The 27,430-nt window shown below is 41.1% G+C and overlaps 1 protein-coding gene across 6 annotated transcripts in view; it reads right to left on the reverse strand.

Moving 5' to 3' along the window:
- Window positions 1-27,430, reverse strand: part of MTUS2 (microtubule associated scaffold protein 2) — a 326,089-nt gene that overhangs the window by 231,958 nt on the left and 66,701 nt on the right. The gene's annotated exons all lie outside the window — the stretch shown is intronic.

A 27,430-nucleotide genomic window follows, 5' to 3' on the forward strand; every position in this document is an offset into this window, starting at 1 on the left:
AGTCTACTGAGTATATTGTTAGTAGAACGATTTTCACAAGTATTGAAAGCAAAATTGGAGGAAAAAGTTAGATTTTTTTAATGCATTATATTTAAAAATACTTATTCCAGGTTCTTAAATGTGAACCTGAAAAAACTTCCAGAAAGAGTTGAAATAAATGCTATGGTATATCCTGTGATATACACAGATGGTGATGTTGGGGCAGAATGCCAGCACACAGAATTGCAGCGTTCTGCGAATCGCAGGCAAAATAATTAATAGCATTTCTAGTAGCATAACACCCTGCAAACATACACACTGCCTCATGGAGCACTTGTCAGCAATATTAATCTAGGAAATAATTAATCCCTCCAAAGTTCTTTCACACTCTTTTACCAGATGGCCAGGGAAGATCGTCAGCTAAAATCATGCTGTTTCAGCACTGGAGAAAATGTCAAGGAGTTAGGCTTTATGCTATCCTGTGCAAGACCTGGGCACGCTACACAGTGCGAGTGGTTTCCTTTTCCCAGGTATTGCATACCCACACAGTACACTTCACAAATCACATCAGAGCAGCTTTCAAGCATCACCGCCAAGCGTGCTTCCCACCGGAACTTCTGCAAGCCACTCTGTAGAAAGTTTTGCCATCTGCCAAAAAATAGTACTTTTCAAAACAGAATGAGATCAGGATTCCGGTATTCAGAAGCAAAATGAATGCCGAAAAAAATAGCATACTTGCTTAAAAAGAGAAATATGTTAAAAATAGCTCACAATTACAGTAGGGCTCCAGCCTTTTAGCAGCTATAGCTTTATGTTCAGTTAAATTCCACTTAATCTAATCTCACTTTGTTATGAGGCAAAGATAGAAGAACTTTCCAGGGACATATAGACTGTTCCCATGAATATGCAATTTTGTTTTACACTATACATGCTGTATGAGCAGCTACTGATTTTAATGGAAACCTAGTATATCAAAAAAATATACAGCTAGAGTAGGGTTACCCAGCAGAAGTGCATATACTTGCCTAGAAATAACATGCAAGCACTGGAAGTCCTCATTAACGTACCTTCTATTTGGTATGGGTTCCCTGTATTCTAGAGCTAGCTCCAAGGGTCTGGAAGTAAGAGAAGAACAGGATTTTCTCAGAAAATCAAGACACGCTCAAAAGGAGTACTGGATACAGCATCTGACAACATCTGTAAGACTTGTAAGCAGCAGCACAGGGAATTCTGGAAAGTTAACACTTCCCCTTTGAACAAGGAGCAGTGAGCCTGATTTGGCTGACGATGGGAAAAAGAAAACAAAATAGGACAGTGAGTAGCTGTGGCAGAATTTCCATTTCAAAGCCTGCTTTTCCATGGCCTACTTCTCCATTGTAAATACAAGCTGTAAGTTAAAACTCAGTCCGAAGAGTTCATCTACAATTTTTAGGAATAAAAGAGTGAATCAGGCTGCAAAAAAATTTGGGGAAAGAAAAAAATTATTATTGTTAGTGAAAATACATTTATGAAAAAAATCCGCTCCTCTTTCAAGGAGAGTAGGGGGACAGAGAAAGCCTTGTCTGCTTGGCTTTTATCAGATGTCAATAGCAATGCCACAACTGTAAGCTCTCCTGCAAAGATAGTGACCACAAAACCAGAGATGACTCTTCGGATGAGTCTGTTTTCAGCAGAAAGTCCTGTCCGGTCTGAACATGAAAAAAGAGCTTTGAATTTGCAGGTTTCTGTTGACAGTCACTGAGCACCTGATTGATAGAGAAAAAAATTGTTTTCAGTAGTGCATCAGTCCCATCTCAGTCAGAGTTGTTAGCCACAGTTGTTTGATATGTTGCCAAACAGAATTTGGCCTGAAGTACACAGGCTGGTCAGCCACAGACTGATGGACTGACATGTCCAAGCCTATCTGGTAACATTCAAATGCAGCACAGTTTCCTAGGGAAGGACAAGTCTTAGCAGAGGTTTCAGCTATCTAGCACACAACATGACTAAAGGAGAGACTGAGTTGCCAGAATGTCCTCTCAAAAATCACACGCTGCACAGCATGATGTTTCAGTCACTTTTAGGCTGAGCCTGAACCGAAGCGCTCAGCCAGGGGCATGGAACGAAGCGTTCGGTTTTTGCATGCGGCACCTTCCAGCCTGTTTGCAGATCTGAGGTGCAGAAGTCTTCAAGACCCAACATACTATACTACTTACCTGTGAAAACAGGTAAGCAAACAGAAAAGCACATGGTGCATAGTGAAAGGTAAGTGTTTACTCTCTTATGCTGTTTGCTGTATCAGCTCCCTCGTAACAGCAACCGAGAACCTTCCAACAGAGCAGTAAGTGATGTGACTAACGTGTTATGCACGGTTCATTCACTCTCCCATCCTGTTTGATTATCCTTTCGATATGTGGCATATTTCCCATTTTCTACGTAACCATGACCTCAGTTGCCTTTGGTAAATTAATTAGTATGCTGCCTGCATTTTTCAATGGTACCAAGATTTTTCTGTGAATAACGAAAACTAGCTGTGAGTGCTCCACAGCTCACAGTTGCTGGTGAAAGATAACATAGTAATCGCTCATGAGCGTTGTGGAGCATTGGTGTTAAGATCATGGGGTTTTTCCTTTGAATAGTCTGCACGCTACAGCTGACATCTATAATAAACATCAGGAAAATTCTGGGGTTCTTCATTTTCTCTGTGAGAGCAATGAGCAATTTGAGCAACAAAGCAGTCAAAGAGGAGATAATTAGAGACAGCTTCTTTACTAATTTATTTTGTGGAAATGAAGCTTGGGGTTTGGTGTTCTTATTTAAAGAAAATGTCAGCACTTCAACAGAAGAAGACATTGTTTTCTGAAAATACAGAAATATAAGAAACATTAAAATATTAAGATGTGCATTAGAAAATAGCTATTACATTTTTACGAATTAAAAAAAGAGTTACGGTGGAACTGCTGTATTTTACACACATTCTGCCCAAGATAAAATTTTGTTAGTATTTTAGTATGACTTGCACTATTCGCTAGAACATGTAGAGACTGTAATAGTCCAATCGAAAAATTAGAATTGATTCCTCTGGAAAGCTGTAATTCAGATACTGTTATTTTTTTCCTGCCATACGCTGAGCATTGCTCTCAGTAAAGATTTAGGTTATATTTGACAATGACTAAATTGTCAAACAACATCAAATTTTCAAATGATTAGTCACTAAGAAAGCAAGAGCAATATCCTGGTGATATCTCTCAGTACTGCTAGAAAGCTATACTGCACATCAGAAGTATGCACTGGAGTCAGAGTGCTAAGTAATAATCTATGTTGATCTGATGATTAACAGGGCTATGATTTCCAAAGATCCTTTCAAAGCCTGCCACGCTGTTCACTTCAAACTGAAACAGAGGAGTACATTGGAAGACACCTGAACAAAGATATGGGAACATCATCATCAATACCCCCCTCATTCTTTTCAGAAAATAAACTGGCTTGTAAAAATTCAGTAAAATAAATCCCTTAGGTGCAATTTCTCCCATGAAGAGATGAGAATCTAGCCACAAACATGAGACGGTGCCCTCCGATCAGCCTCTGGGCAATTTAGGGCTATAAGGAGGGTGCGATGCTCTCCACAGCACTGCCAACGGGTCTAAGGCTCTGGAGCAGACAGCAGTCTCCAGAACAGTGTTCCTCCTCCCAGTTTAGTTTCAGTACTAGAGGCAGTCACTGCTGGAAAAGCTGATGTTTACCCATCTTACCTAAGGAGGGGAGATTTCAAAGTGCACCAGCAGTGCACTTTGCTCAATCTCACCCAACTTTCCAAACTCACATTGTAGACACTCTCTCTAAACTTTATGCTTCTAAGCATTTAAAATTAGCTTTTAGGCTACCTTTACAGGCCATGGGCAGAAATAATCACTGAAGAAGTCTGAAATAAGTCACGTGAATCCCGCCTTAGAAAGACCTATGTCTGTGCACTGACTGAACAGAAATCTAAGCAAGTAGTTCTAATATGGACCTCAATATATGTCTGCAGTTAAGCACGACAAAGTCTAGCCCAGGTAACTGCCTATTTAGGCAACATGTGATGGCTTTTAGTAGTCAGTCTCACTAGTGTTATATTTAAGGCCAGTGCACCCTACAGCCAGGGCCCAGCAGAAAAGACAATGCAGGAAGGTGATCTGAAGGAAGGGGGCTAGTCAGATATGTCACCCTGCTATTCCTAGTGATCACAAACTGACACTTGAGCAGAGCAAACGGGATGTCAGACCTTGCTCACTCTCCCCATGCTCCACATTAGCCCTGCGATCTCTGGCAGAGCAGTTAGCAGAGCACCAGGTTGGTAACGGGGGGCCCTTGGAGTGTGGCTGCCAGAGATGGGAGATAAGATAAAAAGTGGTTAGAACATCAAAATAGTCTCCCTTCCTCCCAAACTGCCATCGTTTTTCCTTAAAATTAGCAAGAAGCGTGTCAGGGAGAGAGGAGAAGGGAGACAGAAGGCAAGAAGAGCTTTAGTCCATAGAACATAATTTTCCTACTTAGAAAGGTCTTTCCTCACTACCAGGCAAAAACCCTGTCTTGTGGCTACATGAGCTCTTAACATCCTCTATGATACTGGGAGGCAGAAACTTTTCCTTATACAGTCAGGACCACAGACATTTTCACTCCTTTGTTAAATTTTCTTTTGGGCAAGGGAGTGACAGAGACTATCCCTATACATCAAATTTCAAAAGGCGATATCATACCTCTGGGGGAAAGGGAGAGCATCTTTTACAGCACAGCAGTGGCAGAAATCAACTTACATTTAATGATACTTTCCAGAACAGGATGCAAAAAAAAAAGCTGCTTCAAGTTTATAAGCATAAGATAAATACGTTCTGTCAGACGATAAATTGATTTTTCCCCTTTGTATCCTTAAATATCATGCTATTAGGGAAGGAAATGTGAGGTCATAGAATAAGTCATCTTTCCATCAAGCTTCATTACGCTTCTCTAAAATAAAACTTCCAAGTTTTTTTAGCTGGGAGAATTTTTATGTGAATTATCAGGACTTTTCAGCCTGAAAATGGGAACAAATTTAAATTCCAATTGACTGTCAGAATGAAAATTTGATAAAACACATGGTTCTTGTAAGGTACAAGGATTCGTTCAGCTGAAGAGACTTTTTTTTTTTAAGATTGTGTAATGCTAGTATCTGCATTTACTTGAAATAAACTCAGAAATGAATGGCAGAAAATGAACAGAAGAGGCTAGTCACAAAGCATTCAGTTCCACAGTTTACTTATTTACACACTGTTTATCTTCCAGTATATGCCACAAGAAGTAATCCATTAAATAAACAACAATTTTAGTAGGTAATAAAACGTTATTGAGTTTCCAGACTCACAACATGTGCTCTAGCTATAAATCAGGCTTATTCTAAATTTGCACTAATCTGCAGCACTGGGAGGCATTTCAGAAATGTCACGTCTAAAAGGGAGGTGCTGGATTTTTTTTTCTCTTTAGACTCTGTCACTATCTTGAGAAGGGCTTGGGTGCTTGGAAAAGCTGCCGTACGTTTTAACTGTATCAGCTGTTCTAATAGGTGATATTACCTTTCCCGCAAATCTTGTTTAATTTTCTCTTTTTTCACTGACCAAGCTTTTGCATGAGTATAAAGCACTTTACATTTGCTGTTAAAAGTTTCCACTGTAAATCACCAACCCCAGTGTACTGGGAAAATCTGCAAAGAGATTATACAAAAATGATCAACCCTAGCGTCCCAGACACAGAAGAGCAAAATAACGAAAGAAGCATCTCATTGTTCCAAATCTCCATAGTCTAGAGGCTAATTTTGATTTCGAGCCACCCTAACTAGAGGTGGTAGCCTAAAATTGGTCCAGTCACCCTCCACTTCTGAGCTCCTTGAGTAAGATAAGCTGGTGGCTTGCCGTTCCTTTTGACTGGTCCTTTGAGCACTCCTTTGACTAGGATCTTCTATTCTTCTGAAGATCATGGCATCTATGAAGAAGGTAGAGGTGTTCATGTCTCTGAATAACAAGTTTGGCCAACAACTCTGCTTGGTAAATCTGTTTGTCCGGAGCTCACACCCTCCTCGCTGCAGAGTCTCTGTTCTCTGATGAACATGAGAGATGACGGGAGGTCCTGCAGAAGGGACTTCACAACACTGTGGGATGCACAAAACCTGCATGACAGCTCAGGGGACGCAGCAGGGTGATGAACATTGCATGCTGTTACCTGAGAACATCTGCAGGTTGTCCCTCCCGGACAAATGTCATTTAGGTAAAACAGATGTTAGCCTGTTTTGGAGAACTCCTCATGTCTGCATGGTCCCACATTCATCCTACAAAGACAAGTTTTTTCCTCTCTAGAAAAAGCTTTGCATTAAAAAAGTATAATTTCCCTCTGACTCCAGCCCACAGGATGTCAGAGAATCTTTTGTACCAGTGAGTGATCACAGAATCACAGAATCACAGAATGGTTTAGGTTGGAAGGGACCTCTGGAGATCATCTAGTCTAACCTCCCTGCTCAAGCAGGCTCCTCTAGAGCATATTTCCCAGGATCGCATCCAGACGGGTTTTGAATATCTCCAGGGAAGGAGACTCCACTATCTCTCTGGGAAACCTGTACCAATGCTCTGTCACCCTCACAGTCAAGAAGTTTTTTCTCAGGTTCAGATGGAACTTCCTGTGGTTCAGTTTGTGCCCGTTGCCTCTTGTCCTGTTGCTGGGCACCACGGAGAAGAATCTGGTCCCGTCCTCTTGACACCCCCCCCCCTTTCAGATACTTATACACGTTGATCAGATCCCCCTTCAGTCTTCTGTTCTCCAGACTGAACAGGCCCAGCTCTCGCAGCCTTTCCTTGATGCATGCACGGAAGAGGACATAGCTATGTACCAGATCAGAGCAAGATGGAGCCAGCAGTTATGCAAAAAAAAAAAATCACTTTTCAGTTCTGCACTGGGTAATTGATGAAGGAAATCCTGTTCACTTCCTTGCAATATTTTCTGTATTTCATAACTGAAACAGAAAGTGTAACTACAAAGTAGTGCATTTTTGAAGTCCTAATTCTTTTTGTGCAATGAATGCAGAAATTTAAAACTCATTTTCAAAACCTGAATTAGCACCTGGAGATTCCCAAAAATATAAGGAATCTCAATTTTGAAATTAGAGTGTACAGTCTGGTTTTAGCCTCACTTGAAATGAGAGAGAAACACAACCTGGAATCTGAAAATATACAATCCGAAACTTACTCAGCACTGGCCACCTCTGCACTGTAACTGCTAAGACACTCATGCTGCTGGCCTGCAAGCTTATGGTTTGGGAAGGCACGGTTTGGGTACCTGAGTTGATTTATCTCTGTGCAAGCAAATTCAGTCCTGTACAACTGGTTCCTACTCTCTTAGAAGCTCTTGACAGAGATTTCTCTATGAATTTCTCCAGGTAGGCTTCTTAGTGTGGCGTGGCATAGTGTAACACAGCTTGAACCCACAATTCTTGAAGCCATCCTGATGCACTAGTGCTGCTGCTGCCCTGGGAAACATCCACGCTGCTTCAACCATTTGCCAGGATCTGCACCATGTACTGTAGCACAGTTAGGGCTTTGGTTTCAGTTTAAGAAAGAAAAATAAATAAGTGGTGAAAGTGATAACGAGATGATAACACTCTGCTTTCTACGGTATGGGCATTACTCAAGTTCAGCAAAGCCAGGATCAAAGACCTCTCGGCTAATATCAGAGTTGCTCTAGAATGAGAAAGAACAGAGATCGTGCAGCAAGAGTAAGAGATACAATTTCAGAAAAAAAGAACATGTACCCTGCGAACCAACCAGGAAGTGAGTGAATCAGATGTGCCAGATGTTAGCCACATGGCTCTTGTTCAGGTTTATTGTTGGTGCCGCAAAAAGGCAGAACTACCTAGAGCAAAACAATAAAACATTAGCTCTATTTACCCGTATGGATCAACCGAGACTCCTGTGAGGCACTGAGTCTTTTGAAACCATGCACTTAGAATTTAGGAAGGGAAGAAACCAGCACCAGAGATTTCACTGTCTTTGAATACAATGAGGACTGATTTCGGCACCTGTAAAAACTTTATCAGAATCTGTGAGGAATTGTCTTCAACAGAATCTCTGAGGAACTGTCTTCTTCCACACATTTTAGAGTAAACGTACAGCTGCTGAGAAATTGCTTCTCTCTCAGAGCATGATTTTTTCTTAGTGTCTTTTTTATTGCTGTGTTTCTGACACAGAAAGGTTGATTTTTTTCATTCCTATTTCATGTTGTAATCCTTCTTTATCATTAATATCTTAATACTACTTAATATTAATATCTTAATACTACTTATCTATGTCATTATTACTACGGTAGAATGTGAAACACTGCATGAAGAAAATTACAGTAATTAAACTTATACATGAAATGGAAGATCTCTTAACAATTTACTCTACTTCCATATGAAATCTGTTGCCACAGCATGTGTGAGCATAGAACAGGACTTTCAAACAAGGCCTATGAGAGTAGGCATCTAATTTTTATGGAAATATTAGCCACGAACTGCAAGCTACTAAAAGTTTTCAAGAGATCAGAAACGAAGGCCATCTTTTATTGTACGTTACATCTATATCTTCTAATTGAGATTCAACTTTTTCAACTGTAACTTTTTTAAGTCTAAGCAGAGCCTGATTTTACAAGTAGTCCCATTACATTCACTTTTGGAGTAATGTGTTGTTGAACGCATTTTTGGCAGAATCCAGCTCTTCATTGATAAAGAAGTTGTCCCAGGCAGCTCCAAATGTTACTGTCATACAAAGGGAAATATTCCAGGTTAGATAGATGTATTATGACTAACACATTTAGAATTTTTACTCCCCTTCTCTTGATTGATTGAAGAATTATAACCATGAAATGAGATGATTTATACTATTGCATCACCTCTTGGCTAAAATAAGCTTTTACAAGCCAGATGCTCCTGAAGGATGGCTGCTTGCAGCATAAATCTGATGTTATTTGATACATAGCATGGCACACAATCAAAATGAAATCCTTAGATGATTCTTCCATGTGCAAATCATTTCAGAAAGACAATTTTCATAATGATATTTTCTTTTTAATTAAGTTCTTTGGACCACTTTTCAGATAATGAGCAATTGCATCCAGCAGAAGTAGCTATTGTCAGGTTAATATTTTACTACTCCTTTACCTGGGGTCAATATCCTAAGACACCAGAGCAGTTAGCTGTCACTGAAATACTAAATATCAAAGACCTTTTCCAGATTTGACTTTCAAAGTACCTCCTCATTTTTATAAATGCTTATCTCCCATTTTTAACAGTCACAGCTTGCTTAGGCCAGCATTCTATTTTTTTTTTCTCCCTTCTTCTTCACCCAAACCCTACATTTTTGCTTCCTTCACAGCCAGGAATAGTAAAGGGAAAGCTTATGACTGACAGATATATAGTCTTTTAAGTATGAATAATGTAATAGCATTTTTAAAAGACATGGCTCCTTCCAGTCTAGGTCAATGCACTGTGTCACGTATGAATTACAGCTAATTCACATCCAGTACTGAGTCGATGAGCTACCAGTAGGACCTACCCCCTCATGAGCAAGAACCACGTTCAGATTTCCCAGTAGTGACTAGGATGAAATAGCTCTGAGACAATTCCTTGTCCCTGTGTTGTCAATGCATTAGGCTTCACATGGCCATGGCCTTTTGCTTCATGTCTAGACTTTTCGTCTGAAGGAAAGGCAAGTTGATGCCAATGCTGCCAGGAATAAAAGCTTCCACATAATGTTCATAAAATAGTCCCAGAATAATTTAATTTCATCTTTTATGGCACGCTTCTCCCAAAATGCTTGTCACGGATGTGGCATGAGTGATTAAGAGATGTGGAGGGTGGAACACATACATTTTTGAAAACTGGAATTAATGTGATTATGCTAAGCAGGACATATTCCAGACTTTAGTGGCTTGCAAAGATTTAATGAAACGTGCCCCAAGCTTAGAATTTTCTCTCTGGAAAATAAAGCTTGATACTCAGAGAAGGATTGGATAAAGGAATATTTTATGGGCAAGAAGAGGAAAATCAACTGTCACTGCACATGGTGTACCTTCCCTCTGTTGTGCTCTTTTATTTCTACCATAATAAAGCAATTAGAATAAACTTAGGATCCTGAAATACTCTTAAATTTCTGAGATCCCAAGCTGCCTCTTTCCCACATGCCAAATTTTTCCTCAGGGAAAAAAAGAGGAAAACAAGTCTGAAAAACAAACCACAAGCAGATTATGAACTGATCAATGTGTGAGAAGCATTCTGGGGAAGAATGTTACCGGTTGCTGCTACTTCTAATGGTCCATTATGGGGTCTAGTTCCATGAAGAGATTGTGCCTTGGAGGACATAAGAGATCCTAAAAAATTCAAACTCCATGAAATTCCATTACATTTTGATGTTATGGCAGGCTTTATGAAGCATCAACTTGTCTCTCACCTTGTTCTCTTGTCTTGAGTCCGGGAGTTCTTCCTACGCATGTCTTATAGACTAGGTCAGAGCAACACAAAAGAAATGTGAACATGAGGAATTAAACCAGCTTTTCCCTGATCTAAAGAGTCCAGTGGGATAGCCAGCACATCACTAAACAGGATGCAGACAGACAGATTAACATATCTATCACTTTTATGTCCGTCAACCACACATTATGCCGTATATGGCAGAGCTGATCGATATATGTTTTAGCTGCTTAGTATGGCAGGATGATGGTGTGTTGTGACACAGCAGCAGAGTGAAAAGCATGACTTGTCATTTGCAATGTAACTGTGGCTTTCTGAAAACTAAACTGTTGCCAAGTGCATAGTTCCGCTAAATGCCACTGTCACCTTTCACGGCTTATGCAAGCACTTCCCTCGAGGCCCTTTGAGGCGTTTCTATCCAGTGGAGAGTACTCCAAGCACAAAGTAAAAGTACAGTGACTCATGTTGGTATTTATTCAGAAAATAAACAAATATTAATCTGAGTCCCAGGATGACCAAGCAATCACCTGAGTGAACAGCATTTACTTCCTCGGTTTTAGAGCCACAGTCAAATAAACTACAAGATCCAAGATATTCCCAAGATTCAAGATATTTCTAAATGATAGAAATTTGCAAACAGCTAAAAGCAAACAACTGCATACTAAGTATGTGACTACATTTACTTTTGTTGCTTTCTTCCAGCGCAGAACTTAAAATGCTCAAAAGTGTGTTCCAGATGCACTTTTTTCTAAGAAGCACATACACACGACTTCTATGCATACCAGAACTTGTAGAACTATTGCTCAATTATGCATATGTTCCAGAAGCTGAATAACAGGACCGTGAGAGCAGAAATAATCTGTACTACCCACACTGCGAATAGGTTGCCTTCAGAAAATATACCCATGCCCAAAGCGTTTGTACACAAAGTATGGCAGATAGCAAAACAGAATTTCTACCAAGCTATGTGTACTTATAGCAAAGTAAAACTGAACTGTGTATATATTTCTAGGAGAGAATAAAAAAACTTCTATTTTTGCTAGAGAATTCTGTACATATGGTTTTATGTCTTGTCAATCAAATCATGCTCCAGGTAGAAAAATTCTTTTTTCAGGCATATCATGGGATCTTTTGACCAGCTTTTGAGGTTCAAAAAACAATTTACAGTATTTTTTTCAAACAGCTCATTTCATGAACTGAATTATTTTAAGGTACTGAATTTAAAAATTCTGAGCTTGGTTCTGCCCTCTGGGAATAGTCTAATACGAAAAAGTGAAAATATTTCTCTTTTTTTATTTTCTTTTCTGTTTTTACTAACCTTCCCCAAAAAATCATTCTAAGCTTCACTAATCATTTTGAGTTGTACTCAAGAATACAGTCAAGGCAGGGAGACTTTATCTGCAAAAGCCCAAACTGAAAATTTTCCGCAGAGCATCAAGACCTCTATAAGTATGGAATCTTAGGTAATCAAAACTGATGACAGATGATCATTATGCTGAAAAACACCCTAGAATTTACCAACGTAGTAAATACTTTAACCATACCTTTGCACTTTTCATTTAATTTTAAAGAGCAGCTTATGGAGGGGACTGGAGCTTGTCTTTATCCAGTATAAGAGAAAATATTTGCTATGCAGTTATCATTTTTATTTTGGTATATCCCAAAAGATTCATAACAGTAAGTGTTCCAACTCACAAAAGCTAGAGTTTCACGTTAAAAAAATGAGTGCAATGCAAAGACAATGGCAAGAGACAACAGTATGATAAAGCGAGGTATAGTTTTTACATCAGCTATGTGAATTCCCTGTTATTTCACTCGTATGGTACCTTGCATACTTCTATCCTTTTACAGTCCTATACAGATGTTTACAAAGATTATTTATACTAATTTAAGTACATTTTTAAATGCAATTATTAGCAACTAATTCTCCTACGTTGTCTACTCATAAAACTCCTTTTCTTGACCAAAAATATCTGTCTGTCTTTTTTACGCTTAGGATTACAAATATGGATCTCCACTGAAGTTAACTGCCATACAATGGAGAATTTTGAATATTTTCTTTATTTAGCAGGTAAAATTAGACAATGAGACAAGACCACATTAGTACATCTGTAAAGCTGAGTAATTTTCATAATGCAATTGATTTCTTGCCATATGGTGGCATTTAAGAGATTATAACAACTCACCAGGGTAATATCAAACTTGGTTAGAAAGCAGGGGGCCTGATTGTTATCTCTGTTATGTTAGTGAAAATCCTGACAAAATGTAATTGATAAGAGCAAGTCTCAATTTGCAAGTTGTGTAACTAAAATAAAATGAAGCACTGTAGCTTTGACTGGCAAGTGGCTTTTCTTTCTTGCTCAGATAAGACATTTTCATATCTTTGAGCAATTAACAGTGAATATTTTAACCCTTTTGCAGACATCAAAGAGAGTATATTCTGTGTTTTGACTGCTAGGTACACTGATATTACATGGGTTTGAGAAAGTGCCTTCATATAAAGAACAATTCACTTAGCAAGAAAACCCATTTGTTACGAAAACTTCTCAGGTGAAAGTAAGTCTTTAACATGCTCAGCATGCCAAGCCCTTTGCCCCTGTTTAAGTAAAACTGAAATCTAGAGATAACGGGTTGGACTTTTCCATAGATATGGAGGAATACACAAATGGCAGGAAGAGCCAGGCAGTTTTTTATAATGCCCAACTCAGGTGTTATAAAACATAATTAATAAATATTTCAGGGTAAGAATCATATGACCTCATCTTAGATATTTACAATGCAGGTAAATATGTACAAGGTAACCTCCCTCTGGCCGCATCAGGGAAAGCTAGGAACTTCCTAGAATTTAGTCCTAACAAAAATAGCCCCCAAATTGCTTATTTCTCTTCACTGACTGTACAGGGGAGCCAGCTCACAGTGATCAGCTCTGGCACAGATACCTGTATGATACATGCCTTAAGCTAGGGGAAGCAAATTCCATAATTTGCACCAGGAAGGTGACGTACGGAGTCAAAACTCAGTCTCTCAATCTACAAAACCTCTCTACCCCAATGGGGAGTCCTCGTTAAAAGGAAACAGAAAGCACATGAGGTGAAGGAGCTGGTGTGAGCCCACTTACGAGGAAGTTTTAGGTGCTGGAATGAGAGCCGCACCATGGACTTTTTTGCCCGTTTGAGATCCTGGTCCTGGAGGCCTCCCTGGGTAGCAGACACCAGCTGAGCAGGTTCACTGCAGGCAGAGCATTACTATTTGGCCCACCTTTTATTCTTGTGGTTAAAGCGCTCACACCAAAAAGAGGAGGCCTAGCCATAATGCAGCCTAAGGGGAGAATTCAAACGTAAAGTCATTTTTCCTCCCACCTAGAAAGCTACTCCACCTATTAGGACTCAGTCACACATCTTCTTCCCGGGCTCCTTCTGGGCTTCTGACTTTTGCATTTTGGTCTTTATTTTTACATAGTAACCTCAATGGCAATGTTGACAAACGAAAGAGGTGCAGGAGCGATCTCGAGCCCTTGGCCTTGACGGTCGGTGCAGATGAACTGTTTGCTTCTGCTCTGGCTGGGCTCAGCAGCAGCTCTCCATCACTCAATGGCTATGGGGAGGGCCAGGGCTGCACACGGTGGATGAGAGACCACCCGCTCCTGGCTCTGGGCTGAGGGAATGGCCCCTGGTGCCCTTTCATGCAGTCATACAGACAAGCCACTGAGGCTACAGCTGCACAGTGGTAAAGGCACATCAGTATTTATACAGGAGCAAATGAAGCATGCATGGGACCATTCTCTGGCACTGACGCTAGCTGCCCTGCAATAGCTGTTGTCCATTTTACTGAACTGTCCTTATTCAAAACGGCAGGTGAACGGAACACACTGATGTTATACGATGCCATTCATAAATGTTACCTATGACCTCGCTTGAATAAGGTTACCCTCCTCATAAACATAAAAAATATGCTGTTTATCATCCCTGGTCCCAATTTAGCCCTTTCTGCTGTACCAAAAGCTGCTACACCACCTGGCTGAATGCACAGCCTGGGCTGAAGGTGCACCAAGCAGATTCGTATGCCCTTGCCACTTCAGGCACAAGCATCCTATTGGCTTTACGGCACCTCCGATCAACAGAGGAGAGGGAACTTCAACCAGCATCCCCAGAATTGTATTTAATTTTGAAAAACTAAAGAGCCAGAGGCAACTGGAAAATGGATGAAGTGTAATATGCATTGAAGATGAGGCAATCTAGATCTATTCACCTTTACCAGGGAGCTGCTGCAAAGAAATCTCACAGCACAGATGCTACTTGCAGAAATAATGATTGTCCAGAAACAAGCAAGCAGCTTGTCCTCACTTGACAGCCTGTCTTCCAATTTTCTCTGACCACCAGTAATACATCTGCCAGCCTACCCGCTCCTTTAATCTTGCATTAATTTTCTTTTCTTTCTATTCTATTTTATTTTTATCATCTACTGAGTATCATAAGTGACAGGCAGATAATACATATCAGCTATATGAAAATACCTTCATAACTTCAAGCAGTGACAGATGCTTTGGTTAGAAGACCAAAGGAAACTCATGGAAAACTTGGTCCGAATTCACATTGCATAAGAGCAATAGAAATGTTTATATATATATTTTTTTTAATTCTAATAGAGTCAGGACTTTCCCTAAACAAATAAATGTGCTCCCTCAACATTTGTAACTCATACCTTGGAGAGGTTTGAGAGAGAGTAACTAACTGTAAACACAAGCAAAACAGATCAGCCAATTTTCAGTCTCTGTGCTGACTGAGTCCCCAAAAGGAAATCCACCGGAACAGCAATTTTGAAATGATTCACTCCTTGCAATCTGAAGCACTGAGCAAAATCGGCTGAGATACAGTTCTTCTGCGCCATGCCGGTTGAGGCAGGAGGCACACAAGGGCTTGGCAGAGACAGGTCCAGCGGCCTCGCTCGGAGGATCCAGCAGGGAGCACAGCCAGGACAGAGTGGTCTTCAGGGCTGTCCAAGGTGTCTGAGAGCAAGGCCAGCATCTCGGAGCAGGCGGGCAACAACTGCAGCTGGAAGCAAGGTCAGTCTCTGCTCCAAGATGCTTAACGCATCACCTTTATCACACCGTCTTTGCTATTGCCAATAAAGTTGCCAGCTTTTGACAGCTGGAACTGAATTTCTCTGAAGTAGACAACTGCTTCAGGTAGAGTCCTTCTAGGAAATTTTAACCAAAATGGGGCAAGCATTTTCTCTTCTGCCTAGAGAAAATACACATGAAGAGATACATCTGTGACATTTCTCGTTAAAAAATTTTACTGCCCTTGTCCTCTGCAGGTTAGGGTTTGGCAAAGGGTGGCTCCTTTGTCAAATGTGATTTTTGTCCTCCTAAGGTCAAAATGCAGCCAATTTATAGTTAAAAAAAACTGCAGTTCACACATGTTCAGTCAAGATATTAACAGCTAAAAAAGAGATTTTAGCAACTGGAAACTGTGAAGATTTAATCTTCTCCGACTACGCTCTGTCCTTTCACAGCCCTGATGATTAGACATCACAGGCACCGTCTTTGCAGAAAAACAGAAGAATGAAATCCCTCAGGAGAAATAGTGCTTCTTCTGCTAAAAAGACTGAGTTTCTCCAAATTCATATTCCCAACTGGCTAATGCCATCTCATCAGTGTGATGCAATCATACCCCAGTAAACTTGTTTGACTGGCTCTGTCCCAGCTCGATACCATGCTCCGAGAGGTGGCAGGGCTGGGAAGCAGGGAGCACCCGCACTCAGGTGATTCTGGACTGAAGGAGCCATCCCAGCCAAATTTCCAACATATGCCATCACACTGTACAAACGATTTCCATGCTGGCACTACCTGAGGCAGGAGCAAAACTAGTAATAGTAGACAGAGGAGGAGGCAGCACAGGCTGGAGGGCAACGACAGGGACAACTGATGGTAGTAATTTAGGAGATGCAATGGGAGGTGTGGGACACTGCCAGTTTGATCAAGTGAAACTTGCTACAAGAAAGTCAGAAACTCTACTCTAAAGTAATTCTGCTGCTTGTGCATTTTTGTTTGGTCTCACCTCCATCTCTTTCCCTCCACTAAACAAGCACATGACCTATTTTTCATAGAGATTTCTTTCTTCAAAAGAAGATGCTTATGTCTCCATTCTGCCAACTCTCGCAGGAATAATGTCCTGCTCTCTGCCTGCACTTGTCCCTCACTATTAGCAGAGCACTTTCCTACCATTAGGTAACATTTTCTCAGCTGGTTTTCATTTTTGATGCCACACTGATGATTGCATTTGCTACAAGCAGTGGTCCTTATGTTGTCACACGCTCCTGTTACTAGCATCTTGCAATCAATGTAAGGCTAGAAAACTACTGAACAGCACATTTCAACAAAACAGCAGGTACTTTGAACGCCATCTATAAATTTAAGTGAACAATTTCAATAATGGTTTTGTCAGTCCTTCCTAGAAGCAGTCCTAATGTGCACCAAACAACAAAATGAGCTTCAGCTGGTGGAAAAAAAAAATCAAGATACTACATTAGGATAAGAGAAATTATCATGGTAAAACATCTGTACAGCCAGGTGAATTCTGCACTGCACTGTATAGCACAGAGATCAGATCTTGCCCCTGCCCTAAGAGGAGCAGAGCAGAGCCCAGAGGTGAGACCTCCTGAAGGGAGGAGCTGGCTATCAGACTTTGCTAGAGGAGAGAGGGCATGCTGGTGTAAAGGGCAGGATGACAACTTTGGCCTGGAGGACTGCAGGACTCAGGCACTCAACCAAGCATGGAGGTGATGGGGATGTAGTGGGAATATCCTAACAAATAGCAGGGGCTCTTTGTGCCCAGAAACGTCACTGTTGAGTCAGGCCCTAGGGAGCATCACTGGTAGCTCCCAGGAGCACTATCAGGAGGCCCAACAACAACATTTCCTCCTCAGACTGAGTTCCCTTTGTCATTTCTGCCTGGCTTCTTACAGAAGTGTTGTATCTGCCCAAGCCTTGAGTAACGGAGGCCTTAGGGGAACTTTCTCCCTCCAGCACAGGGTCTTGAGGCCCCATCCAACAGTAAGATGAAAACAACATGTAGCAAGTATCTCTGATGGAAGAAATCACAAAGTACCTCATAGTATCAGGTCATGATACCTATGTAGATAACACTTAGTAGGAGCAAAATCCTACGGTATCAAAGCACCCACATCCCAACCTCACCCTATCAGTCTATTCTAAAGGTTTCATAGCAGCTACATGTTTGCAGAAACTGCATCAATGACGTTAATAATTTAATGTTTGCTGGGACAAAGCAACATAAAGCATCATCCTTGAAGGAACACACAGAAGAGCACACCTAACAGGAGCTCGGCTATACCCCCTGAAGATGCTGCACTGCTTAACTTAACACTGCTGACTGGCCTTCCCCTATGCAGTCTCTGTTTTTGATACAGGAGAAAACACGGACTCAGGATTGGCTAATATAAATCAGAATACAAGAAGGCAAGCCTCTCTCATTTACCTTCTAAGGTATTCATTTCAAGATCTAAAGCAACAGGAAGAATTAATACAGCAGGTAGCAAACAGAGTGAAACTTTGCAGCTTGTTTACATTATAGGGTTCAAATACTTGCATGCTTTTGCATAAATAATAAAACAATTCTGGCTCATAACTTTAAAAAAGAACCCTTCCCAACAAATAAATCCCAAACCAACAATTGCTTCTCTCTTTTCCAGTCCCCATTTTGAAAGGCACTTTGAAAAATGGCAAAGATTCTTGCCTCAATTCCAAAGATAACAGAAGTCTTTGCTGATGCACCTTGTGGGAAGAGAACTCCAGCAGCAAATCTATCATCTAGCTCCTATCACTCTGATCTGTCACGACAGGGACTCAGTCACATGCACGGATGTAAGGAGGTAGCCAGTGCACTTGCCTGCGTTATGATGCCTCCCTCTTGCCACCTTATTCCTTTCCAGATTTCTTCCTATTTTGGTGAAACTCAATCTAATACAGCATCAAAAACACTTGCACTAATGTCAGGATTGGGGCATGACAGACAAATGCCCATATTCATGTGTCCTAGGGTTTAAGAATTTTTAGTAGCCTCCTAGCTCACATATTTCACATGACTGAAGTTAGTTAAATGGTACAATAGGACACTGCCAAATGTTTATTTCACCGCAAAGAACACCTATAATTATAATATCTGTGATTATATAATGTCATACACAAGAAAAATAGGCAGCACCACATTTCAAGGAATACATTGTAACCTGAATTATCCATATTCATGTTAAAATGCAGGATCATGTCCCAGTCTCAGAAATAAAATACACCCACCAGTAATTGAAAAACAAATGAATTTGATTAAAATCTTACAGTACTCTCGCTTTTGCATTCTTCAGTTATGCAGCAAATAGATGGAAAAATTGCTTGCATTGAGACACAATGTTTGTAGGTATCTCTGCAAGCATCAGTTATCTTTGTATTTAAATATTTCTGGCCTTAAAGCTTGGAACATATTTGGTAACATCTATTGAAATGTTTGGCTATCGGTTCATAATATTGGCAGTGGACCCACTGATCAAAAAATTGCTGGATTTGCACATTCATCTTTGTATTCAGAATGCTGGCAGCAAACGACATGTAGATAATTGTTAGATGTTAAATTATTTTGTCGCTTCTGAAAGCAGTGTCAGTAATGACAAATTTCAAATGCCAGACTTCCACTGTTACTGGAGAAATTCATACATTCAGAGAGGCAAAGATTTTATTTTAATTTCAATAACCTACAGAGAGTTATTCTAGAGGACTCATTTATGTGGCAGTTAATGGAGCTGTAAACACTTCAGTGGCAGCCCCCTGAGAACACAGAAAATTAGCAGGGTACCCTTCAGTGAATCAAGACTTTATGTTTCAGGAAGTTGGTGTTGATTTTGTACTACAGATATCTTTTTTCTGAGAGCCAGAGCAGAAGTCAAGCTGCAAGGGACTGGTGGTAGGTGCCACTGTCTGGCATCTGGACAGAATTATCAATTTTGCAGAAGGTCTGACACAACATTTTGCAGTTTTCTCATTAAAATATCATTTAAGCTCTGGAAGAAATAATCTAGCCCAATTCTGTTGCAGTTAATTACATTACGCTTTCCTCAGTAACCCTGAAACCACAGAAAAGTTGAACTCCTAGCACAGAATAGGCCACCAAACACTCCAGGAGCCCAGCATTTGACAGATACCACCTCACCAGCTGATGCATGTTGTCTGTCCAGTCACTAGCCAGAACCTTTAACATCTAACCTCTGTGAATGACTGTAGCTGAGGAGGTGCATCTCAGGCTCTTGGGCTGTGACGTGTGACCATACAGGCTTTTACCATGGGACACCAGCTGCCACCTCTCTTGGGATCCCAACTCTGCTGCAGAGTCACAAACCTTGCCTTCAGTTTTACCTAATGTTCCAATGTGTCATTTGTAATGGTTCAAAAGCTCCTTAATGAAGAGCTGAGCAACCCTTGTGACCAGGAAAGTGGAGTTGGACAGCTCGGGGTGAGCAGCACCATAGGGAACTCCCCCATGTGAGTCAGGGCCCTACAGCAGGCTTTATGCAAAGATGAGATCCTCCTTGACACCTGAGAAAGGACAGACATATTCATATGCCACAAACCAGCCAGCCTGGAGATGCTAGTAATTATCCTAAGAGCGTAACAAGGGAGGATAAATATAGGAGCACAGGACAGTAGAGAACCACTTGTGTCAACCAGTCCAGTCCCCTGTAATTACCGGCAACCGCAAATACGTGTTTAGAGGGGCAACATGTACGGAGCATCACCCTTCACATACACAGCCCAGCAAACATCTCTCCACCCCTACGAATCCTATGATAAGCCTCAAACATTCCTACATGAGAATAACAAGGTGCCAGGACCAGGAAAATCACAGACATTACAACATCTGTCGCCAGCTACCCGACTTCCCGCTGCTGCTCATGGGATGTGAGAGGGAGGAGGGCAGCAGGCGAGGTGGCCTCCCTGTGGAATCCCCAGCTCCCCCAAACTGACAATAAAGACATGACAGATGCTGAGGTACTTTGATAAAGCAGCCTGAAAACCCCTGTGCAAGTCTATAGTGTCGTAAATACATAACAGCTCTTTTACATAATAGCTTTCACCAAAATGGCACTAGACCAAACTAGACACCATTTAGACCTATTTTAGGATACACACATTCCCATAGTATCAACTGTCTTGCAGTTATTACTAAGTAAACACAGCAAAACATTGTCTGCACAAAGAAGAACATTTCTGAGTTACCCTGAGGCCACATCTACCCCAGTGAGTTGACCAGAATTAGGGAGGTCTCCTGGGCGCTGGACTTGGCCGTCCAGATCAAGTCCTCAGTGTGGGTCCCGTCCCAGTGTTGACCAGGCCAAGCAGCACCGTCCAGACCAGCTCCTGGCAGGGGCAGGAGCCAGCACAGACCAGAGGCAGGTTGGAGGTAGACACCCTTGTTTGGGCAGCCCAAGAATTTAATAGCACAGGCATGGACTGTTTGTTCCACATCAGTTGGCCTCAGTGTTGGAAATTAGTCCTGGACATACTTAATTTATTAGTATAGCCATAGTCAGAATGTACAAACTGCCCAAAACAATGTGATCTCTAATAAACTTCAGCTAAGAGTCCAGTGAGCAGAGGAGTTAGTGCAGTCTAACAACCAGTTTGACTCCTTCACTCTCCTGAGGTTGCATTTTTAAGGGTATAATAAGTGATTACACCCTAACTGATGATTTTCCTGTGTCTAGGGCATTCACAACATTTCTCTCCAACGTGATTTCTCTACTAACCGATATTGGTTATACTTTACTGCAGCCACCCTCCTCAGTGAGGAGCACACATAGGGTCTTCTCCCTCAGCCTACCTGACTATTTCTGAAAGTCTGTACAAATTAATATCCATGAGACTTCCAGTGTTCTGCAAAATCTTTTGAAGTATGTCACGTTCAAACATTTCAGGGAGTACATACATACACACAGGCCGCATGAGCCCAAAACCCCGTTTTGAAAAGAAAATCAAATTGCAATTCATGCCTTAGCTTCCAGTCTTGCTCAGAGAAAGGAGGCGGTATGGCTGCAGCAGACCGGGTCTCTGGGTCCAGGTGACCCTGCTCCCTTGGGCTTGCGGAGCTGGGCCACCCGCAGCAGCATGTGCGAACTCACCCACTTGCTGCTCAGCATTTGCTCAACACCCACCACAGCTGCATTCTCTCGTTATCAAATAGTTCACAGTCTCCAGTGTCTTTCCCCCCCCGACACACAACCCTAGCAATGCATAAAGCCTTTCTTTGGATACCCGCCACTCTAAATACAGTATCTATAATGCCTGCAATCTCCCCAGAGCCCCACTGTAAGGTTCCCTCCTCCTCTTGCTAACAACCTATAATGACATAGGAACAAAAGCATATATGACTCATTTCTCAGCAAGGTGCCTTAAGAACTGCTTTAAAAGCTATAATGACATGCACAACACATGGGTAACAAGCAATATATAAAGCCATGGTTGTAGTCCTTTGCAAACCATTTTTCTTACTAATTGCCTTTGGTTTGATAACATTTCAAAAATAGGTAAAAAGTAAGGAAACTTACAATTTCAGCCCCACAATACTAACTTTCTCTTCCTCGCAAACTCTCTACCTCCATACAGTTAAGCAGATATTTCCTGCAAGCAGTTTTAGTGAATGAGGTCCAAAATGAGCATTAACAAACTTGTTATAACCAAACTTCTTTCACAGCTCATCAATCTGAGAAAAGTATACCCGAGATCACTGACTCGATGAAGTTTCATCTGTAGAAATGACACAGGCTGTCAATATCCTTTTCCCAGATGAAACATTAAACTCGGTGGCGGTTACGTAAACCATATGAAATATTAACACATCTCTCCTCTAGCAGGAGAGAGAGAGAGAGACACCTTGCATGAAAATCCAGCTCCCCTAAAAAACATCTGCAAATTTCTACTGACTTCAACAGAAGTTAACACTTGTGTTCACTTAGAAAGGCTGATCCTGCATATTTACTAGCGCTTGAAAAACACCACAGCAGACAGGTTATATTTGACATTCCCTCATATTCCCCAGAGTTTGCTCTGTTTTCTTGCAGCTTGTTGGAATGTGCCTGCCCTCGATGACTGTGTAACAGCAGATGTCAGAGAACCACGCTACCATTTGCCCTGAACTACAAACAGGAAGTTTCCTTTTCAGTAAATGATAATTATTGATAATTATTAAAATGATATTAAACTCTGGATATTAGCTCTCAGGTTATAGGTTAGCAGGATGCCTTTACCTTACCACTTCTGCCTTGTACGTAGGCTTATTGATTTTTTCAGTACACAGACTTCAAGAAAATCAATGTTTCAGTAAATAGAGTTGAGCAGAAGTAATACAGAATCAGTCCCATTCACCAGTCCAGCACCAGAGATCAGGTTTAAGTTAAAGAAAATAACATATATATATGTGGGACAATGAATATAGAGAAAAACTGTAGAGGACATGGGAAGTGGGTGAGTAGAAATGCATGACATTAAAAATAAAATAGGGAAAGAAAAGCTGGAAGATAAATGTAGTAGCTGTGGGTAGGAATTATCTCAGCTAATTTTAGCAACCTAAAACTTATAAGTTTAGTCCAAGCTAATCACCGTAACTCTCTCTGTATCGTGAATACAGAGGGAGATACCTCCATGTAGGATGCAACTCGTCCTAAGACAGGTCTCTAAGGGGAATGAATCACACTTTTCCTCAATGAGAACAGGAGTCAGGATGACTAACAGAGAAGACACCTAACTTCCAGATGGTTTAAAGTTAGATGAGATGAATAGGTATCTGCAAAAGTAAAAAGTGTCTTCACTTTCTTCTGAAGGAAACTAAAACAAACTTTAAAAGTGAGGTGGAAACATTTAGGGGAATAATGCTTAATTGCTTAGCTATGAAATACAGAGGGGCACAACAGCACAGGGAATAAAAGCTGCCTCTGTTCTGCTAAATAGATGCAGACCAGGGCACGAGCACAAGTATCAAGCCTAATTGCCCACAGGCAATCTTTAGTGAATCTTTAGTTCACTCCCCCACGGTGTGGATTGCTCCAACCAGCTTCATCTGAGGCAAACACGTGGCTGAGAGGACATCAGTTTGCCTGTGCCATTTGTTAATAGAGCCATAGAGAGTCCCGATACCTCTAGCAGCACAGACACAGACAAACAGCAGCTTTTGCAATAGAATCACATAGACTTGCTATAGATTTTTAACTTATTCTATGATCATAAATTGTTGGCTGGATATCTTTCAGAGGTTTAATCTGGAGAATCTGATATATCCAAGTTATATGGCCAGTCAACCTTTAGGTCCAACTATCAATCAAAAAATGACTACTACTGGATTGAGTTTGGAAGCCCCCAGTTTGGAAATACAGCCTCTTCACGCCACAACTTCAAAGAAGGCTTTTGTGTTATATCATAACTTCCTTCCACTGAGACAGCTAAACGAAGGGTTCTCTGGTGGGGTGACATAAAAATGCTACGCATGATAAAAGCTCAATTTTCAGCATGCTACTCCTAACTTCAGTATATATCAGTGTGTCCACAACCATTCAGGTGGCACAGACCAGTCCATATTCACACCCAGACACTGTGAACATCTGAAAGAAAGTGACCCAGGTTCATGCTAGCTCCTAAACTGTGCCCTGGAATGGCTGGCTTAGAGCAAAACACTGCAAAGACTGTCTTAACTATCACCACATATGAGTAAGTTCCAGGAGCCAGGAATTTCCCATGCTACTGCTGAATTTACTAATATATTCTTTGTGTCCTGCACATTCCAATAATTAATCCCACCGGTGCATCTGTAGATAGGGTTCTACAGTAATTCAAAGTGATATTCCTCTCCTGTACGCTTGTGTAGATATGATTAGGATACAATTAACTAGAGAGAGTGACCTGAATGCTTTGCAAATGTGAGGGTAAGTTCTGTATGCGTTTCACTTGTGATACTCAAATTACCATCAATGAAGACCACATAAGTGGCATATGCAAAAGTGATTAATTTTATAGCAGGATTGTTAACAATATGAAAGTCAGATTCCAACCTCCAGAATGAGTCATGTAAAACTCAAAAATCAGAAACAAGCTATTATTGCATTTGCACATAAAAATACAGATCAACAAATTTTCAAAATCACAGAGCAATCTATGTACCAAAAAGGTTAAAATCCACCCTAAAAGTAAGTTTTTTCTTGAGGAATGTCCCAAGGGGAGGAAAATACTACCACAGTCATTTAAGCAGCACTGCCTTCTCATACACAGCACTGAGATGCAAACATTTTTGGTTTTATAAACTGAACTATAATAAAAGCATTTTTAGTTGGGTAATTACAATGGGAAGGTGTATCCAAAGGAAGTGTCAGAATAGGCAAGCTATTAAGGAGCATAACATGTGAAATATTTCTATTCTTCTCTATAGTGTCACTCAAAAATTGGTTTAAGATCTTGTTATTGGAACACAGATGGGAGAAGGCCTCTGGAGCCCTTTGTGTTTTAACAGTAGTGGAGTTGATGTAGCATCTCACAGCAGTTTGTGTGTTGTACAAATTGCATAGAGGCCTTACCAGTTCAACATTTTTGGCCTTGCACCTCAGACTCATTCACGTCTTGGCAAGATCTTGCATTTCTTATGATATAGGAGAGATTTTCTTATAACTACCCACCAGTAAGTCCTTGTCTGAACAATTACATAATTTACAAGCACAAAATTTTTTTTTTAATTAAAAATGGGTCAACCTTGCCACTAGTACAACTGGATGTAGTACCATTCACCTCAGAGAAGTTACATACGCCTACATACCAGGGAATTAGCCCAGATACTGTCAAAATGCTTCATTACTAGTCAGGTCAGACAATAAATCAGTTCTTCTATTTGTGAAGAACGCCAGCTTATGCCTAATGATTAGAAGAATTGGTATATAAAATAATTATCAAAACTGGAAAGCAATCCTATCCTAAGTGCGCAAAATGCCATTTATAATCTGAATTTTTACAGAAAGCCATAGTGATGGTTTGCATAAAAAAAACTTCTTCCTTTCTTGCAGACATAAGCAAGCACTTACTCTTTCCCTTTTCTGCAGAGGTCCCACATTTAACATCTTTTTTTGTCTCATTTAAAGGCCTGTTCTCACAGAATCACTGGAGCATTCAGGTTGGAGGGGTCCTTGGGAGGACTCTATTCCAAGGTCAACCCTGAATTCAGATCAGGTTGCTTAAGGGTTTGTCCAGTCGGGTCTCGAAAACCCTCAATGACAGAGACTGCACAACCTCCTTGTGCAACCTGTGCCACTCCTTGCCTGTGCTCATGCAGAAAAAGTTTCTCCTTATCTCTAGGCTGAACCTCTCATGTCAGTTATGTACATTGTCTATTGTTAGACATTGTCTACTGCACAACTTGGTAAAGAGCCTGGTTTTCAGGAGCCTCCCCCATACATGGGGACTCCTGTCAGGCCCCCAGAAGCTGTCTCTGCTCCAGGATGGACAATTGCAGCTCCACCAACTTCTCTTCACAGGGGAAGTGCTCCCACCCCGATCATCACAGTGGTCTCTACTGAACTCACTCCAGCTGATCAATGTCTTGCCTATATTGGGGGGCCCAAAACTGGACGTGGTATCTAGATGTGGTCTAACAAGTGCTGAGCGGAGAGAGACATTCCCTCCGCTTGATCTACTGGTTCTGCTCCTGCTAACACAGCTCAGACCCTCTTTGCTGCCAGGGCACACTGCTAGCTCATGTCCAGCTTGCTGCTCACCAAACCCCAACAGCCTTCTCTGCGGAGCTGCTCCCCAGCTTGTACTGATGCAGGGGGTTAGTCCATCCCCGATACAGGACTTTGTATCTGTTCTTGCTGATTTTCATGAGGTTCCTGTTGACCCATTCCTCCAGCCTGCCTAGGTCCCTCCGGATGGCAGCCCTGCCCAGTGTTTTGAATGGTTGCTCCAATTTCATGTCATCTGCTGACTTGAGGGGGCATCTTATCTCTTCCTCTGGCTTACTGATAAAAATATTAAACAGAACAGGTCCCAGGACAGACCCCTGGAGAATTTAACTTCTAACTGGCCTCCAGGTAGAGTGAGACCCCTTACTTACTACTTTATAAGTGATTTGCCACTGCCAGGCATCGTCCGTTTACCTGTCCCTGTGTTGGATGATTGCTGGGAAACAAGTAGCCAGGAGAGGAAAGTGAGAAGACACAATGCACCCCAGCAAACCCTAACCTTTACTTTTATTAAGGAATAGGCTCCATGCCTACCATGTCCTTGCTGTCCATGCCAGGTGTTCTGCCTTATTTTATCTCTCAGGACACCCCTTTTCCATAAGATCCTGAGCTCTTCTGCCAACTATCAACAATTCTGAAATTCCCCAGCGACCTCTTCAACTTTTAGTACACAGCTGAATTGCCACGCTATCACCCTTTTTGCATTGCTCAGCAGACTTATTGTCAAAAAGTTTATACATATGATAGTATATGCATTTTTCAATTAATATACAAAAGTGTTCTAAATTGCATAAAATGTCAGTCACAAAGTAGGACTATCCTTCACAGGTAAGTTTCAATAAAACGTAATTAATCCTTTCCCTTTGCCATTTTAGATGATGAGTCTCTGCATCTCTACAAGTGACCTATTATTTTCCACAAAAAAATTCACAACCCATAGCAAGTCTCCTAAAACAGATGAAATAAAATCAATGTGGAACGCATGGTCCAGGTCTCTCAAAAGCAGCACAAAGACACCAAATGGAGACTTTCTGAACATGAACTCAGGTAACCTTCCACAATTTTACCCAAGACTCTTTCCCTAAAAGTCTCAGAAACCCCTTATCCACCACCAAAATGCACCAAAATATAGATTTCCCTGGTGGGAAACTGGAGAATGGGATTAATTGGGTTTATAAGAGGGAGCTA

Source organism: Struthio camelus, chromosome 1 (assembly GCF_040807025.1).
Source record: "Struthio camelus isolate bStrCam1 chromosome 1, bStrCam1.hap1, whole genome shotgun sequence".
Lineage (NCBI taxonomy): Eukaryota > Metazoa > Chordata > Aves > Struthioniformes > Struthionidae > Struthio > Struthio camelus.